The sequence below is a fragment of the Camellia sinensis genome, chromosome 10, assembly GCF_055761805.1.
Source record: "Camellia sinensis isolate YWXY chromosome 10, ASM5576180v1, whole genome shotgun sequence".
NCBI classification, from domain to species: domain Eukaryota; kingdom Viridiplantae; phylum Streptophyta; class Magnoliopsida; order Ericales; family Theaceae; genus Camellia; species Camellia sinensis.
The window spans coordinates 184,965,892-184,983,053 of record NC_138970.1 but is presented as its reverse complement, the minus strand read 5'-3'; positions in this window follow the sequence as shown (position 1 = coordinate 184,983,053).

Here is a 17,162-nt window from a genome sequence, read left to right as displayed (position 1 = left end):
TTCGAACCGTAATGCGCTAGAAAATGGTATGTAAACCCCGTATTTACATATCTGCCACTGTGCAGGAGAATCCGTATAGGTGTTCGAGTGTTCGAACCATAATGCGCTAGAAATGGTATGGAAACCCCGTATTTACATATCTGCCACTGTGCAGGAGAATCCGTATTGGTGTTCGAGTGTTCGAACCGTAATGCGCAAGAAATGGTATGGAAACCCCGTATTTACAAATCTACCACTCTGCAGGAAAATCCGTATAGGTGTTCGAGTGTTCGAACCGTATTGCGCAAGAAATGGTATGTAAATCCCGTATTTACATATCTGCCACTGTGCAGGAGAATCCGTATAGGTGTTCGAGTGTTCGAACCGTATTGCGCAAGAAATGGTACGTAAACCCCGTATTTACATATCTGCCACTGTGCAGGAGAATCCGTATAGGTGTTCGAGTGTTCGAACCGTAATGCGCTAGAAAATGGTATGTAAACCCCGTATTTACATATCTGCCACTGTGCGGGAGAATACGCATAGGTGTTCGAGTGTTCGAACCGTAATGCGCAAGAAATGGTATGGAAACCCCGTATTTACATATCTGCCACTGTGCAGGAGAATCCGTATAGGTGTTCGAGTGTTCGAACCGTAATGCGCAAGAAATGGTATGGAAACCCCGTATTTACATATCTGCCACTGTGTAGGAGAATCCGTATAGGTGTTCGAGTGTTCGAACCGTAATGCGCAAGAAATGGTATGGAAACCCCGTATTTACATATGTGCCACTGTGCAGGAGAATCCGTATAGCTGTTCGAGTGTTCGAACCGTATTGCGCAAGAAATGGTATGTAAACCCCGTATTTACATATCTGCCACTGTGCAGGAAAATTCGTATAGATGTTCGAGTGTTCGAACCGTAATGCGCAAGAAATGCTCGGTAAACCCCGTATTTACATATCTGCCACCGTGCAGGAGAATCCGTATAGGTGTTCGAGTGTTCGAACCGTAATGCGCAAGAAATGGTATGGAAACCCCGTATTTACCAATCTGCCACTCTGCAGGAAAATCCGTATAGGTGTTCGAGTGTTCGAACCGTAATGCGCAAGAAATGGTATGGAAACCCCGTATTCACATATCTGCCACTCTGCAGGAAAATCCGTATAGGTGTTCGAGTGTTCGAACCGTAATGCGCAAGAAATGGTATGGGAACCCCGTATTTACATATCTGCCACTGTGCAGGAGAATCCATAGAGGTGTTCGAGTGTTCGAACCGTAATGCGCAAGAAATGGTACGGAAACCCCGTATTTACATATCTGCCACTGTGTAGGAGAATCCGTATAGGTGTTCGAGTGTTCGAACCGTAATGCGCAAGAAATGGTATGGAAACCCCGTATTTACGTATCTGCCACTGTGCAGGAGAATCCGTATAGGTGTTCGAGTGTTCGAACCGTATTACGCAAGAAATGGTATGTAAACCCCGTATTTACATATCTGCCACTGTGCAGGACAATCCGTATAGGTGTTCGAGTGTTCGAACTGTATTGCACAAGAAATGGTACGTAAACCCCGTATTTACATATCTGCCACTGTGCAGGAGAATCCGTATAGGTGTTCGAGTGTTCGAACCGTAATGCTCTAGAAAATGGTATGTAAATCCCGTATTTACATATCTGCCACTGTGCAGGAGAATCCGTATAGGTGTTCGAGTGTTCGAACCGTAATGCGCTAGAAATGGTATGGAAACCCCGTATTTACATATCTGCCACTGTGCAGGAGAATCCGTATTGGTGTTCGAGTGTTCGAACCGTAATGCGCAAGAAATGGTATGAAAACCCCGTATTTACAATTCTGCCACTCTGCAGGAAAATCCGTGTAGGTGTTTGAGTGTTCGAACCGTATTGCGCAAGAAATGGTACGTAAATCCCGTATTTACATATCTGGCACTGTGCAGGAGAATCCGTATAGGTGTTCGAGTGTTCGAACCGTATTACGCCAGAAATGGTACGTAAACCCCGTATTTACATATCTGCCACTGTGCAGGAGAATCCGTATAGGTGTTCGAGTGTTCGAACCGTAATGCGCAAGAAATGGTATGGGAACCCCGTATTTACATATCTGCCACTGTGCAGGAGAATCCGTATAGGTGTTCGGGTGTTCGAACCGTAATGCGCAAGAAATGGTATGGAAACTCCGTATTTACATATCTGCCACTGTGCAGGAGAATCCGTATAGGTGTTCGAGTGTTCGAAACGTAATGCGCAAGAAATGGTATGGAAACCCCGTATTTACATATGTGCGACTGTGCAGGAGAATCCGTATAGGTGTTCGAGTGTTCGAACCGTATTGCGCAAGAAATGGTATGTAAACCCCGTATTTACATATCTGCCACTGTGCAGGAAAATTCTTATAGGTGTTCGGGTGTTCGAACCGTAATGCGCAAGAAAGGGTCTGTAAACCCCGTTTTTACATATCTGCCACTGTGCAGGAGAATCCGTATAGGTGTTCGAGTGTTCGAACCGTAATGCGCAAGAAATGGTATGGAAACCCCGTATTTACATATCTGCCACTGTGCAGGAAAATCCGTATAGGTGTTCGACTGTTCGAACCGTATTGCGCAAGAAATGGTATGTAAACCCCGTATTTACATATCTGCCACTGTGCAGGAGAATCTGTATAGGTGTTCGAGTGTTCGAACCGTGTTGCGCATGAAATGGTATGTTAACCCCGTATTTACAAATCTGCCACGGTGCAGGAAAATCCGTATAGGTGTTCGACTGTTCGAACCGTATTGCGCAAGAAATGGTATGTAAACCCCGTATTTACATATCTGCCACTGTGCAGGAGAATCCGTATAGGTGTTCGACTGTTCGAACCGTGTTGCGCATGAAATGGTATGTAAACCCTGTATTTACAAATCTGCCACTGTGCAGGAGAATCCTTATAGGTGTTCGAGTGTTCGAACCGTAATGCGCTAGAAATGGTATGGAAACCCCGTATTTACATATCTGCCACTGTGCAGGGGAATCCGTATTGGTGTTCGAGTGTTCGAACCGTAATGCGCAAGAAATGGTATGGAAACACCGTATTTACAAATCTGCCACTCTGCAGGAAAATCCGTATAGGTGTTCGAGTGTTCGAACCGTAATACGCAAGAAATGGTATGGAAACCCCGTATTTACATATCTGCCACTCTGCAGGAAAATTCGTATAGGTGTTCGAGTGTTCGAACCGTATTGCGCAAGAAATGGTATGTAAACCCCGTATTTACATATCTGCCACTGTGCAGGAGAATCCGTATAGGTGTTCGAGTGTTCGAACCGTATTGCACAAGAAATGGTATGTAAATCCCGTATTTACATATCTGCCACTGTGCAGGAAAATCCGTATAGGTGTTCGAGTGTTCGAACCGTAATGCGCAAGAAATGGTAAGGAAACCCCGTATTTACATATCTGCCACTCTGCGGGAAAATCCGTATAGGTGTTCGAGGGTTCGAACCGTACTGCGCAAGAAATGGTATGTAAATCCCGTATTTACATATCTGCTACTGTGCAGGAGAATCCGTAGAGGTGTTCGAGTGTTCGAACTGTATTGCGCAAGAAATGGTACGTAAACCCCGTATTTACATATCTGCCACTGTGCAGGAGAATCCGTATACGTGTTCGAGTGTTCGAACCGTAATGCGCTAGCAAATGGTATGTAAACCCCGTATTTACATATCTGCCACTGTGCAGGAGAATCCGTATAGGTGTTCGAGTGTTCGAACCGTAATGCGCTAGAAATGGTATGGAAACCCCGTATTTACATATCTGCCACTGTGCAGGAGAATCCGTATTGGTGTTCGAGTGTTCGAACCGTAATGCGCAAGAAATGGTATGGCAACCCCGTATTTACAAATCTGCCACTCTGCAGGAAAATCCGTATAGGTGTTTGAGTGTTCGAACAGTATTGCGCAAGAAATGGTATGTAATTCCCGTATTTACATATCTGCCACTGTGCAGGAGAATCCGTATAGGTGTTCAAGTGTTCGAACCGTATTACGCAAGAAATGGTACGTAAACCCCGTATTTACATATCTGCCACTGTGCAGGAGAATCCGTATAGGTGTTCGAGTGTTCGAACCGTAATGCGCAAGAAATGGTATGGGAACCCCGTATTTACATATCTGCCACTGTGCAGGAGAATCCGTATAGGTGTTCGAGTGTTCGAACCGTAATGCGCAAGAAATGGTATGGAAACTCCGTATTTACATATCTGCCACTGTGTAGGAGAATCCGTATAGGTTTTCGAGTGTTCGAAACGTAATGCGCAAGAAATGGTATGGAAACCCCGTATTTACATATGTGCCACTGTGCAGGAGAATCCGTATAGGTGTTCGAGTGTTCGAACCGTATTGCGCAAGAAATGGTATGTAAACCCCGTATTTACATATCTGCCACTGTGCAGGAAAATTCGTATAGGTGTTCGGGTGTTCGAACCGTAATGCGCAAGAAATGGTCTGTAAACCCCGTTTTTACATATCTGACACTGTGCAGGAGAATCCGTATAGGTGTTCGAGTGTTCGAACCGTAATGCGCAAGAAATGGTATGGAAACCCCGTATTTACATATCTGCCACTGTGCAGGAAAATCCGTATAGGTGTTCGACTGTTCGAACCGTATTGCGCAAGAAATGGTATGTAAACCCCGTATTTACATATCTGCCACTGTGCAGGAGAATCCGTATAGGTGTTCGAGTGTTCGAACCGTAATGCGCTAGAAATGGTATGGAAACCCCGTATTTACATATCTGCCACTGTGCAGGAGAATCCGTATTGGTGTTCGAGTGTTCGAACCGTAATGCGCAAGAAATGGTATGGAAACCCCGTATTTACAAATCTGCCACTCTGCAGGAAAATCCGTATAGGTGTTCGAGTGTTCGAACCGTAATGCGCAAGAAATGGTATGGAAACCCCGTATTTACATATCTGCCACTCTGCAGGAAAATCCGTATAGGTGTTCGAGTGTTCGAACCGTAATGCGCAAGAAATGGTATGGGAACCCCGTATTTACATATCTGCCACTGTGCAGGAGAATCCGTATAGGTGTTCGACTGTTCGAACCGTAATGCGCAAGAAATGGTACGGAAACCCCGTATTTACATATCTGCCACTGTGTAAGAGAATCCGTATAGGTGTTCGAGTGTTCGAACCGTAATGCGCAAGAAATGGTATGGAAACCCCGTATTTACGTATCTGCCACTGTGCAGGAGAATCGGTATAGGTGTTCGAGTGTTCGAACCGCATTGCGCAAGAAATGGTATGTAAACCCCGTATTTACATATCTGCCACTGTGCAGGAGAATCCGTATAGGTGTTCGAGTGTTCGAACTGTATTGCGCAAGAAATGGTACGTAAACCCCGTATTTACATATCTGCTACTGTGCAGGAGAATCCGTATAGGTGTTCGAGTGTTCGAACCGTAATGCTCTAGAAAATGGTATGTAAATCCCGTATTTACATATCTGCCACTGTGCAGGAGAATCCGTATAGGTGTTCGAGTGTTCGAACCGTAATGCGCTAGAAATGGTATGGAAACCCCGTATTTACATATCTGCCACTGTGCAGGAGAATCCGTATTGGTGTTCGAGTGTTCGAACCGTAATGCGCAAGAAATGGTATGGAAACCCCGTATTTACAAATCTGCCACTCTGCAGGAAAATTCGTATAGGTGTTTGAGTGTTCGAACCGTATTGCGCAAGAAATGGTATGTAAATCCCGTATTTACATATCTGCCACTGTGCAGGAGAATCCGTATAGGTGTTCGAGTGTTCGAACCGTATTACGCAAGAAATGGTACGTAAACCCCGTATTTACATATCTGCCACTGTGCAGGAGCATCCGTATAGGTGTTCGAGTGTTCGAACCGTGTTGCGCATGAAATGGTATGTAAACCCCGTATTTACATATCTGCCACTGTGCAGGAGAATCCGTATAGGTGTTCGAGTGTTCGAACCGTGTTGCGCATGAAATGGTATGTAAACCCCGTATTTACAAATCTGCCACTGTGCAGGAGAATCCGTATAGGTGTTCGAGTGTTCGAACCGTAATGCGCTAGAAATGGTATGGAAACCCCGTATTTACATATCTGCCACTGTGCAGGAGAATCCGTATTGGTGTTCGAGTGTTCGAACCGTAATGCGCAAGAAATGGTATGGAAACACCGTATTTACAAATCTGCCACTCTGCAGGAAAATCCGTATAGGTGTTCGAGTGTTCGAACCGTAATACGCAAGAAATGGTATGGAAACCCCGTATTTACATATCTGCCACTCTGCAGGAAAATTCGTATAGGTGTTCGAGTGTTCGAACCGTATTGCGCAAGAAATGGTATGTAAACCCCGTATTTACATATCTGCCACTGTGCAGGAGAATCCGTATAGGTGTTCGAGTGTTCGAACCGTATTGCACAAGAAATGGTATGTAAATCCCGTATTTACATATCTGCCACTGTGCAAGAGAATCCGTATAGGTGTTCGAGTGTTCGAACTGTATTGCGCAAGAAATGGTACGTAAACCCCGTATTTACATATCTGCCACTGTGCAGGAGAATCCGTATAGGTGTTCGAGTGTTCGAACCGTAATGCGCAAGAAATGGTAAGGAAACCCCGTATTTACATATCTGCCACTCTGCAGGAAAATCCGTATAGGTGTTCGAGGGTTCGAACCGTACTGCGCAAGAAATGGTATGTAAATCCCGTATTTACATATCTGCTACTGTGCAGGAGAATCCGTAGAGGTGTTCGAGTGTTCGAACTGTATTGCGCAAGAAATGGTACGTAAACCCCGTATTTACATATCTGCCACTGTGCAGGAGAATCCGTATACGTGTTCGAGTGTTCGAACCGTAATGCGCTAGAAAATGGTATGTAAACCCCGTATTTACATATCTGCCACTGTGCAGGAGAATCCGTATAGGTGTTCGAGTGTTCGAACCGTAATGCGCTAGAAATGGTATGGAAACCCCGTATTTACATATCTGCCACTGTGCAGGAGAATCCGTATTGGTGTTCGAGTGTTCGAACCGTAATGCGCAAGAAATGGTATGGCAACCCCGTATTTACAAATCTGCCACTCTGCAGGAAAATCCGTATAGGTGTTTGAGTGTTCGAACAGTATTGCGCAAGAAATGGTATGTAATTCCAGTATTTACATATCTGCCACTGTGCAGGAGAATCCGTATAGGTGTTCAAGTGTTCGAACCGTATTACGCAAGAAATGGTACGTAAACCCCGTATTTACATATCTGCCACTGTGCAGGAGAATCCGTATAGGTGTTCGAGTGTTCGAACCGTAATGCGCAAGAAATGGTATGGAAACTCCGTATTTACATATCTGCCACTGTGTAGGAGAATCCGTATAGGTGTTCGAGTGTTCGAACCGTATTGCGCAAGAAATGGTATGTAAACCCCGTATTTACATATCTGCCACTGTGCAGGAAAATTCGTATAGGTGTTCGAGTGTTCGAACCGTAATGCGCTAGAAATGGTATGGAAACCCCGTATTTACCAATCTGCCACTCTGCAGGAAAATCCGTATAGGTGTTCGAGTGTTCGAACCGTAATGCGCAAGAAATGGTATGGAAACCCCGTATTCACATATCTGCCACTCTGCAGGAAAATCCGTATAGGTGTTCGAGTGTTCGAACCGTAATGCGCAAGAAATGGTATGGGAACCCCGTATTTACATATCTGCCACTGTGCAGGAGAATCCATAGAGGTGTTCGAGTGTTCGAACCGTAATGCGCAAGAAATGGTACGGAAACCCCGTATTTACATATCTGCCACTGTGTAGGAGAATCCGTATAGGTGTTCGAGTGTTCGAACCGTAATGCGCAAGAAATGGTATGGAAACCCCGTATTTACGTATCTGCCACTGTGCAGGAGAATCCGTATAGGTGTTCGAGTGTTCGAACCGTATTACGCAAGAAATGGTATGTAAACCCCGTATTTACATATCTGCCACTGTGCAGGACAATCCGTATAGGTGTTCGAGTGTTCGAACTGTATTGCACAAGAAATGGTACGTAAACCCCGTATTTACATATCTGCCACTGTGCAGGAGAATCCGTATAGGTGTTCGAGTGTTCGAACCGTAATGCTCTAGAAAATGGTATGTAAATCCCGTATTTACATATCTGCCACTGTGCAGGAGAATCCGTATAGGTGTTCGAGTGTTCGAACCGTAATGCGCTAGAAATGGTATGGAAACCCCGTATTTACATATCTGCCACTGTGCAGGAGAATCCGTATTGGTGTTCGAGTGTTCGAACCGTAATGCGCAAGAAATGGTATGGAAACCCCGTATTTACAATTCTGCCACTCTGCAGGAAAATCCGTATAGGTGTTTGAGTGTTCGAACCGTATTGCGCAAGAAATGGTACGTAAATCCCGTATTTACATATCTGGCACTGTGCAGGAGAATCCGTATAGGTGTTCGAGTGTTCGAACCGTATTACGCCAGAAATGGTACGTAAACCCCGTATTTACATATCTGCCACTGTGCAGGAGAATCCGTATAGGTGTTCGAGTGTTCGAACCGTAATGCGCAAGAAATGGTATGGGAACCCCGTATTTACATATCTGCCACTGTGCAGGAGAATCCGTATAGGTGTTCGGGTGTTCGAACCGTAATGCGCAAGAAATGGTATGGAAACTCCGTATTTACATATCTGCCACTGTGCAGGATAATCCGTATAGGTGTTCGAGTGTTCGAAACGTAATGCGCAAGAAATGGTATGGAAACCCCGTATTTACATATGTGCGACTGTGCAGGAGAATCCGTATAGGTGTTCGAGTGTTCGAACCGTATTGCGCAAGAAATGGTATGTAAACCCCGTATTTACATATCTGCCACTGTGCAGGAAAATTCTTATAGGTGTTCGGGTGTTCGAACCGTAATGCGCAAGAAAGGGTCTGTACACCCCGTTTTTACATATCTGCCACTGTGCAGGAGAATCCGTATAGGTGTTCGAGTGTTCGAACCGTAATGCGCAAGAAATGGTATGGAAACCCCGTATTTACATATCTGCCACTGTGCAGGAAAATCCGTATAGGTGTTCGACTGTTCGAACCGTATTGCGCAAGAAATGGTATGTAAACCCCGTATTTACATATCTGCCACTGTGCAGGAGAATCTGTATAGGTGTTCGAGTGTTCGAACCGTGTTGCGCATGAAATGGTATGTTAACCCCGTATTTACAAATCTGCCACGGTGCAGGAAAATCCGTATAGGTGTTCGACTGTTCGAACCGTATTGCGCAAGAAATGGTATGTAAACCCCGTATTTACATATCTGCCACTGTGCAGGAGAATCCGTATAGGTGTTCGACTGTTCGAACCGTGTTGCGCATGAAATGGTATGTAAACCCTGTATTTACAAATCTGCCACTGTGCAGGAGAATCCGTATAGGTGTTCGAGTGTTCGAACCGTAATGCGCTAGAAATGGTATGGAAACCCCGTATTTACATATCTGCCACTGTGCAGGAGAATCCGTATTGGTGTTCGAGTGTTCGAACCGTAATGCGCAAGAAATGGTATGGAAACACCGTATTTACAAATCTGCCACTCTGCAGGAAAATCCGTATAGGTGTTCGAGTGTTCGAACCGTAATACGCAAGAAATGGTATGGAAACCCCGTATTTACATATCTGCCACTCTGCAGGAAAATTCGTATAGGTGTTCGAGTGTTCGAACCGTATTGCGCAAGAAATGGTATGTAAACCCCGTATTTACATATCTGCCACTGTGCAGGAGAATCCGTATAGGTGTTCGAGTGTTCGAACCGTATTGCACAAGAAATGGTATGTAAATCCCGTATTTACATATCTGCCACTGTGCAGGAAAATCCGTATAGGTGTTCGAGTGTTCGAACCGTAATGCGCAAGAAATGGTAAGGAAACCCCGTATTTACATATCTGCCACTCTGCAGGAAAATCCGTATAGGTGTTCGAGGGTTCGAACCGTACTGCGCAAGAAATGGTATGTAAATCCCGTATTTACATATCTGCTACTGTGCAGGAGAATCCGTAGAGGTGTTCGAGTGTTCGAACTGTATTGCGCAAGAAATGGTACGTAAACCCCGTATTTACATATCTGCCACTGTGCAGGAGAATCCGTATACGTGTTCGAGTGTTCGAACCGTAATGCGCTAGAAAATGGTATGTAAACCCCGTATTTACATATCTGCCACTGTGCAGGAGAATCCGTATAGGTGTTCGAGTGTTCGAACCGTAATGCGCTAGAAATGGTATGGAAACCCCGTATTTACATATCTGCCACTGTGCAGGAGAATCCGTATTGGTGTTCGAGTGTTCGAACCGTAATGCGCAAGAAATGGTATGGCAACCCCGTATTTACAAATCTGCCACTCTGCAGGAAAATCCGTATAGGTGTTTGAGTGTTCGAACAGTATTGCGCAAGAAATGGTATGTAATTCCCGTATTTACATATCTGCCACTGTGCAGGAGAATCCGTATAGGTGTTCAAGTGTTCGAACCGTATTACGCAAGAAATGGTACGTAAACCCCGTATTTACATATCTGCCACTGTGCAGGAGAATCCGTATAGGTGTTCGAGTGTTCGAACCGTAATGCGCAAGAAATGGTATGGGAACCCCGTATTTACATATCTGCCACTGTGCAGGAGAATCCGTATAGGTGTTCGAGTGTTCGAACCGTAATGCGCAAGAAATGGTATGGAAACTCCGTATTTACATATCTGCCACTGTGTAGGAGAATCCGTATAGGTTTTCGAGTGTTCGAAACGTAATGCGCAAGAAATGGTATGGAAACCCCGTATTTACATATGTGCCACTGTGCAGGAGAATCCGTATAGGTGTTCGAGTGTTCGAACCGTATTGCGCAAGAAATGGTATGTAAACCCCGTATTTACATATCTGCCACTGTGCAGGAAAATTCGTATAGGTGTTCGGGTGTTCGAACCGTAATGCGCAAGAAATGGTCTGTAAACCCCGTTTTTACATATCTGACACTGTGCAGGAGAATCCGTATAGGTGTTCGAGTGTTCGAACCGTAATGCGCAAGAAATGGTATGGAAACCCCGTATTTACATATCTGCCACTGTGCAGGAAAATCCGTATAGGTGTTCGACTGTTCGAACCGTATTGCGCAAGAAATGGTATGTAAACCCCGTATTTACATATCTGCCACTGTGCAGGAGAATCCGTATAGGTGTTCGAGTGTTCGAACCGTAATGCGCTAGAAATGGTATGGAAACCCCGTATTTACATATCTGCCACTGTGCAGGAGAATCCGTATTGGTGTTCGAGTGTTCGAACCGTAATGCGCAAGAAATGGTATGGAAACCCCGTATTTACAAATCTGCCACTCTGCAGGAAAATCCGTATAGGTGTTCGAGTGTTCGAACCGTAATGCGCAAGAAATGGTATGGAAACCCCGTATTTACATATCTGCCACTCTGCAGGAAAATCCGTATAGGTGTTCGAGTGTTCGAACCGTAATGCGCAAGAAATGGTATGGGAACCCCGTATTTACATATCTGCCACTGTGCAGGAGAATCCGTATAGGTGTTCGACTGTTCGAACCGTAATGCGCAAGAAATGGTACGGAAACCCCGTATTTACATATCTGCCACTGTGTAAGAGAATCCGTATAGGTGTTCGAGTGTTCGAACCGTAATGCGCAAGAAATGGTATGGAAACCCCGTATTTACGTATCTGCCACTGTGCAGGAGAATCCGTATAGGTGTTCGAGTGTTCGAACCGCATTGCGCAAGAAATGGTATGTAAACCCCGTATTTACATATCTGCCACTGTGCAGGAGAATCCGTATAGGTGTTCGAGTGTTCGAACTGTATTGCGCAAGAAATGGTACGTAAACCCCGTATTTACATATCTGCTACTGTGCAGGAGAATCCGTATAGGTGTTCGAGTGTTCGAACCGTAATGCTCTAGAAAATGGTATGTAAATCCCGTATTTACATATCTGCCACTGTGCAGGAGAATCCGTATAGGTGTTCGAGTGTTCGAACCGTAATGCGCTAGAAATGGTATGGAAACCCCGTATTTACATATCTGCCACTGTGCAGGAGAATCCGTATTGGTGTTCGAGTGTTCGAACCGTAATGCGCAAGAAATGGTATGGAAACCCCGTATTTACAAATCTGCCACTCTGCAGGAAAATTCGTATAGGTGTTTGAGTGTTCGAACCGTATTGCGCAAGAAATGGTATGTAAATCCCGTATTTACATATCTGCCACTGTGCAGGAGAATCCGTATAGGTGTTCGAGTGTTCGAACCGTATTACGCAAGAAATGGTACGTAAACCCCGTATTTACATATCTGCCACTGTGCAGGAGAATCCGTATAGGTGTTCGAGTGTTCGAACCGTAATACGCAAGAAATGGTATGGAAACCCCGTATTTACATATCTGCCACTCTGCAGGAAAATTCGTATAGGTGTTCGAGTGTTCGAACCGTATTGCGCAAGAAATGGTATGTAAACCCCGTATTTACATATCTGCCACTGTGCAGGAGAATCCGTATAGGTGTTCGAGTGTTCGAACCGTATTGCACAAGAAATGGTATGTAAATCCCGTATTTACATATCTGCCACTGTGCAAGAGAATCCGTATAGGTGTTCGAGTGTTCGAACTGTATTGCGCAAGAAATGGTACGTAAACCCCGTATTTACATATCTGCCACTGTGCAGGAGAATCCGTATAGGTGTTCGAGTGTTCGAACCGTAATGCGCAAGAAATGGTAAGGAAACCCCGTATTTACATATCTGCCACTCTGCAGGAAAATCCGTATAGGTGTTCGAGGGTTCGAACCGTACTGCGCAAGAAATGGTATGTAAATCCCGTATTTACATATCTGCTACTGTGCAGGAGAATCCGTAGAGGTGTTCGAGTGTTCGAACTGTATTGCGCAAGAAATGGTACGTAAACCCCGTATTTACATATCTGCCACTGTGCAGGAGAATCCGTATACGTGTTCGAGTGTTCGAACCGTAATGCGCTAGAAAATGGTATGTAAACCCCGTATTTACATATCTGCCACTGTGCAGGAGAATCCGTATAGGTGTTCGAGTGTTCGAACCGTAATGCGCTAGAAATGGTATGGAAACCCCGTATTTACATATCTGCCACTGTGCAGGAGAATCCGTATTGGTGTTCGAGTGTTCGAACCGTAATGCGCAAGAAATGGTATGGCAACCCCGTATTTACAAATCTGCCACTCTGCAGGAAAATCCGTATAGGTGTTTGAGTGTTCGAACAGTATTGCGCAAGAAATGGTATGTAATTCCAGTATTTACATATCTGCCACTGTGCAGGAGAATCCGTATAGGTGTTCAAGTGTTCGAACCGTATTACGCAAGAAATGGTACGTAAACCCCGTATTTACATATCTGCCACTGTGCAGGAGAATCCGTATAGGTGTTCGAGTGTTCGAACCGTAATGCGCAAGAAATGGTATGGAAACTCCGTATTTACATATCTGCCACTGTGTAGGAGAATCCGTATAGTTGTTCGAGTGTTCGAACCGTATTGCGCAAGAAATGGTATGTAAACCCCGTATTTACATATCTGCCACTGTGCAGGAAAATTCGTATAGGTGTTCGGGTGTTCGAACCGTAATGCGCAAGAAATGGTCTGTAAACCCCGTTTTTACATATCTGACACTGTGCAGGAGAATCCGTATAGGTGTTCGAGTGTTCGAACCGTAATGCGCAAGAAATGGTATGGAAACCCCGTATTTACATATCTGCCACTGTGCAGGAAAATCCGTATAGGTGTTCGACTGTTCGAACCGTATTGCGCAAGAAATGGTATGTAAACCCCGTATTTACATATCTGCCACTGTGCAGGAGAATCCGTATAGGTGTTCGAGTGTTCGAACCGTAATGCGCTAGAAATGGTATGGAAACCCCGTATTTACATATCCGCCACTGTGCAGGAGAATCCGTATTGGTGTTCGAGTGTTCGAACCGTAATGCGCAAGAAATGGTATGGAAACCCCGTATTTACAAATCTGCCACTCTGCAGGAAAATCCGTATAGGTGTTCGAGTGTTCGAACCGTAATGCGTAAGAAATGGTATGGAAACCCCGTATTTACATATCTGCCACTCTGCAGGAAAATCCGTATAGGTGTTCGAGTGTTCGAACCGTAATGCGCAAGAAATGGTAGGGGAACCCCGTATTTACATATCTGCCACTGTGCAGGAGAATCCGTATAGGTGTTCGAGTGTTCGAACCGTAATGCGCAAGAAATGGTACGGAAACCCCGTATTTACATATCTGCCACTGTGTAAGAGAATCCGTATAGGTGTTCGAGTGTTCGAACCGTAATGCGCAAGAAATGGTATGGAAACCCCGTATTTACGTATCTGCCACTGTGCAGGAGAATCCGTATAGGTGTTCGAGTGTTCGAACCGTATTGCGCAAGAAATGGTATGTAAACCCCGTATTTACATATCTGCCACTGTGCAGGAGAATCCGTATAGGTGTTCGAGTGTTCGAACTGTATTGCGCAAGAAATGGTACGTAAACCCCGTATTTACATATCTGCCACTGTGCAGGAGAATCCGTATAGGTGTTCGAGTGTTCGAACCGTAATGCTCTAGAAAATGGTATGTAAATCCCGTATTTACATATCTGCCACTGTGCAGAAGAATCCGTATAGGTGTTCGAGTGTTCGAACCGTAATGCGCTAGAAATGGAATGGAAACCCCGTATTTACATATCTGCCACTGTGCAGGAGAATCCGTATTGGTGTTCGAGTGTTCGAACCGTAATGCGCAAGAAATGGTATGGAAACCCCGTATTTACAAATCTGCCACTCTGCAGGAAAATCCGTATAGGTGTTTGAGTGTTCGAACCGTATTGCGCAAGAAATGGTATGTAAATCCCGTATTTACATATCTGCCACTGTGCAGGAGAATCCGTATAGGTGTTCGAGTGTTCGAACCGTATTACGCAAGAAATGGTACGTAAACCCCGTATTTACATATCTGCCACTGTGCAGGAGAATCCGTATAGGTGTTCGAGTGTTCGAACCGTAATGCGCAAGAAATGGTATGGGAACCCCGTATTTACATATCTGCCACTGTGCAGGAGAATCCGTATAGGTGTTCGGGTGTTCGAACCGTAATGCGCAAGAAATGGTATGGAAACTCCGTATTTACATATCTGCCACTGTGTAGGAGAATCCGTATAGGTGTTCGAGTGTTCGAAACGTAATGCGCAAGAAATGGTATGGAAACCCCGTATTTACATATGTGCCACTGTGCAGGAGAATCCGTATAGGTGTTCGAGTGTTCGAACCGTATTGCGCAAGAAATGGTATGTAAACCCCGTATTTACATATCTGCCACTGTGCAGGAAAATTCGTATAGGTGTTCGGGTGTTCGAACCGTAATGCGCAAGAAAGGGTCTGTAAACCGCGTTTTTACATATCTGCCACTGTGCAGGAGAATCCGTATAGGTGTTCGAGTGTTCGAACCGTAATGCGCAAGAAATGGTATGGAAACCCCGTATTTACATATCTACCACTGTGCAGGAAAATCCGTATAGGTGTTCGACTGTTCGAACCGTATTGCGCAAGAAATGGTATGTAAACCCCGTATTTACATATCTGCCACTGTGCAGGAGAATCCGTATAGGTGTTCGAGTGTTCGAACCGTGTTGCGCATGAAATGGCATGTAAACCCCGTATTTACAAATCTGCCACTGTGCAGGAAAATCCGTATAGGTGTTCGACTGTTCGAACCGTATTGCGCAAGAAATGGTATGTAAACCCCGTATTTACATATCTGCCACTGTGCAGGAGAATCCGTATAGGTGTTCGAGTGTTCGAACCGTGTTGCGCATGAAATGGTATGTAAACCCCGTATTTACAAATCTGCCACTGTGCAGGAGAATCCGTGTAGGTGTTCGAGTGTTCGAACCGTAATGCGCTAGAAATGGTATGGAAACCCCGTATTTACATATCTGCCACTGTGCAGGAGATTCCGTATTGGTGTTCGAGTGTTCGAACCGTAATGCGCAAGAAATGGTATGGAAACCCCGTATTTACAAATCTGCCACTCTGCAGGAAAATCCGTATAGGTGTTCGAGTGTTCGAACCGTAATGCGCAAGAAATGGTATGGAAACCCCGTATTTACATATCTGCCACTCTGCAGGAAAATCCGTATAGGTGTTCGAGTGTTCGAACCGTATTGCGCAAGAAATGGTATGTCAACCCCGTATTTACATATCTGCCACTGTGCAGGAGAATCCGTATAGGTGTTCGAGTGTTCGAACCGTATTGCACAAGAAATGGTATGTAAATCCCGTATTTACATATCTGCCACTGTGCAGGAGAATCCGTATAGGTGTTCGAGTGTTCGAACTGTATTGCGCAAGAAATGGTACGTAAACCCCGTATTTACATATCTGCCACTGTGCAGGAGAATCCGTATAGGTGTTCGAGTGTTCGAACCGTAATGCGCAAGAAATGGTAAGGAAACCCCGTATTTACATATCTGTCACTCTGCAGGAAAATCCGTATAGGTGTTCGAGCGTTCGAACCGTACTGCGCAAGAAATGGTATGTAAACCCCGTATTTACATATCTGCTACTGTGCAGGAGAATCCGTAGAGGTGTTCGAGTGTTCGAACTGTATTGCGCAAGAAATGGTACGTAAACCCCGTATTTACATATCTGCCACTGTGCAGGAGAATCCGTATAGGTGTTCGAGTGTTCGAACCGTAATGCGCTAGAAATGGTATGGAAACCCCGTATTTACATATCTGCCACTGTGCAGGAGAATCCGTATTGGTGTTCGATTGTTCGAACCGTAATGCGCAAGAAATGGTATGGAAACCCCGTATTTACAAATCTGCCACTCTGCAGGAAAATCCGTATAGGTGTTTGAGTGTTCGAACAGTATTGCGCAAGAAATGGTATGTAAATCCCGTATTTACATATCTGCCACTGTGCAGGAGAATCCGTATAGGTGTTCAAGTGTTCGAACCGTATTACGCAAGAAATGGTACGTAAACCCCGTATTTACATATCTGCCACTGTGCAGGAGAATCCGTATAGGTGTTCGAGTGTTCGAACCGTAATGCGCAAGAAATGGTATGGGAACCCCGTATTTACATATCTGCCACTGTGCA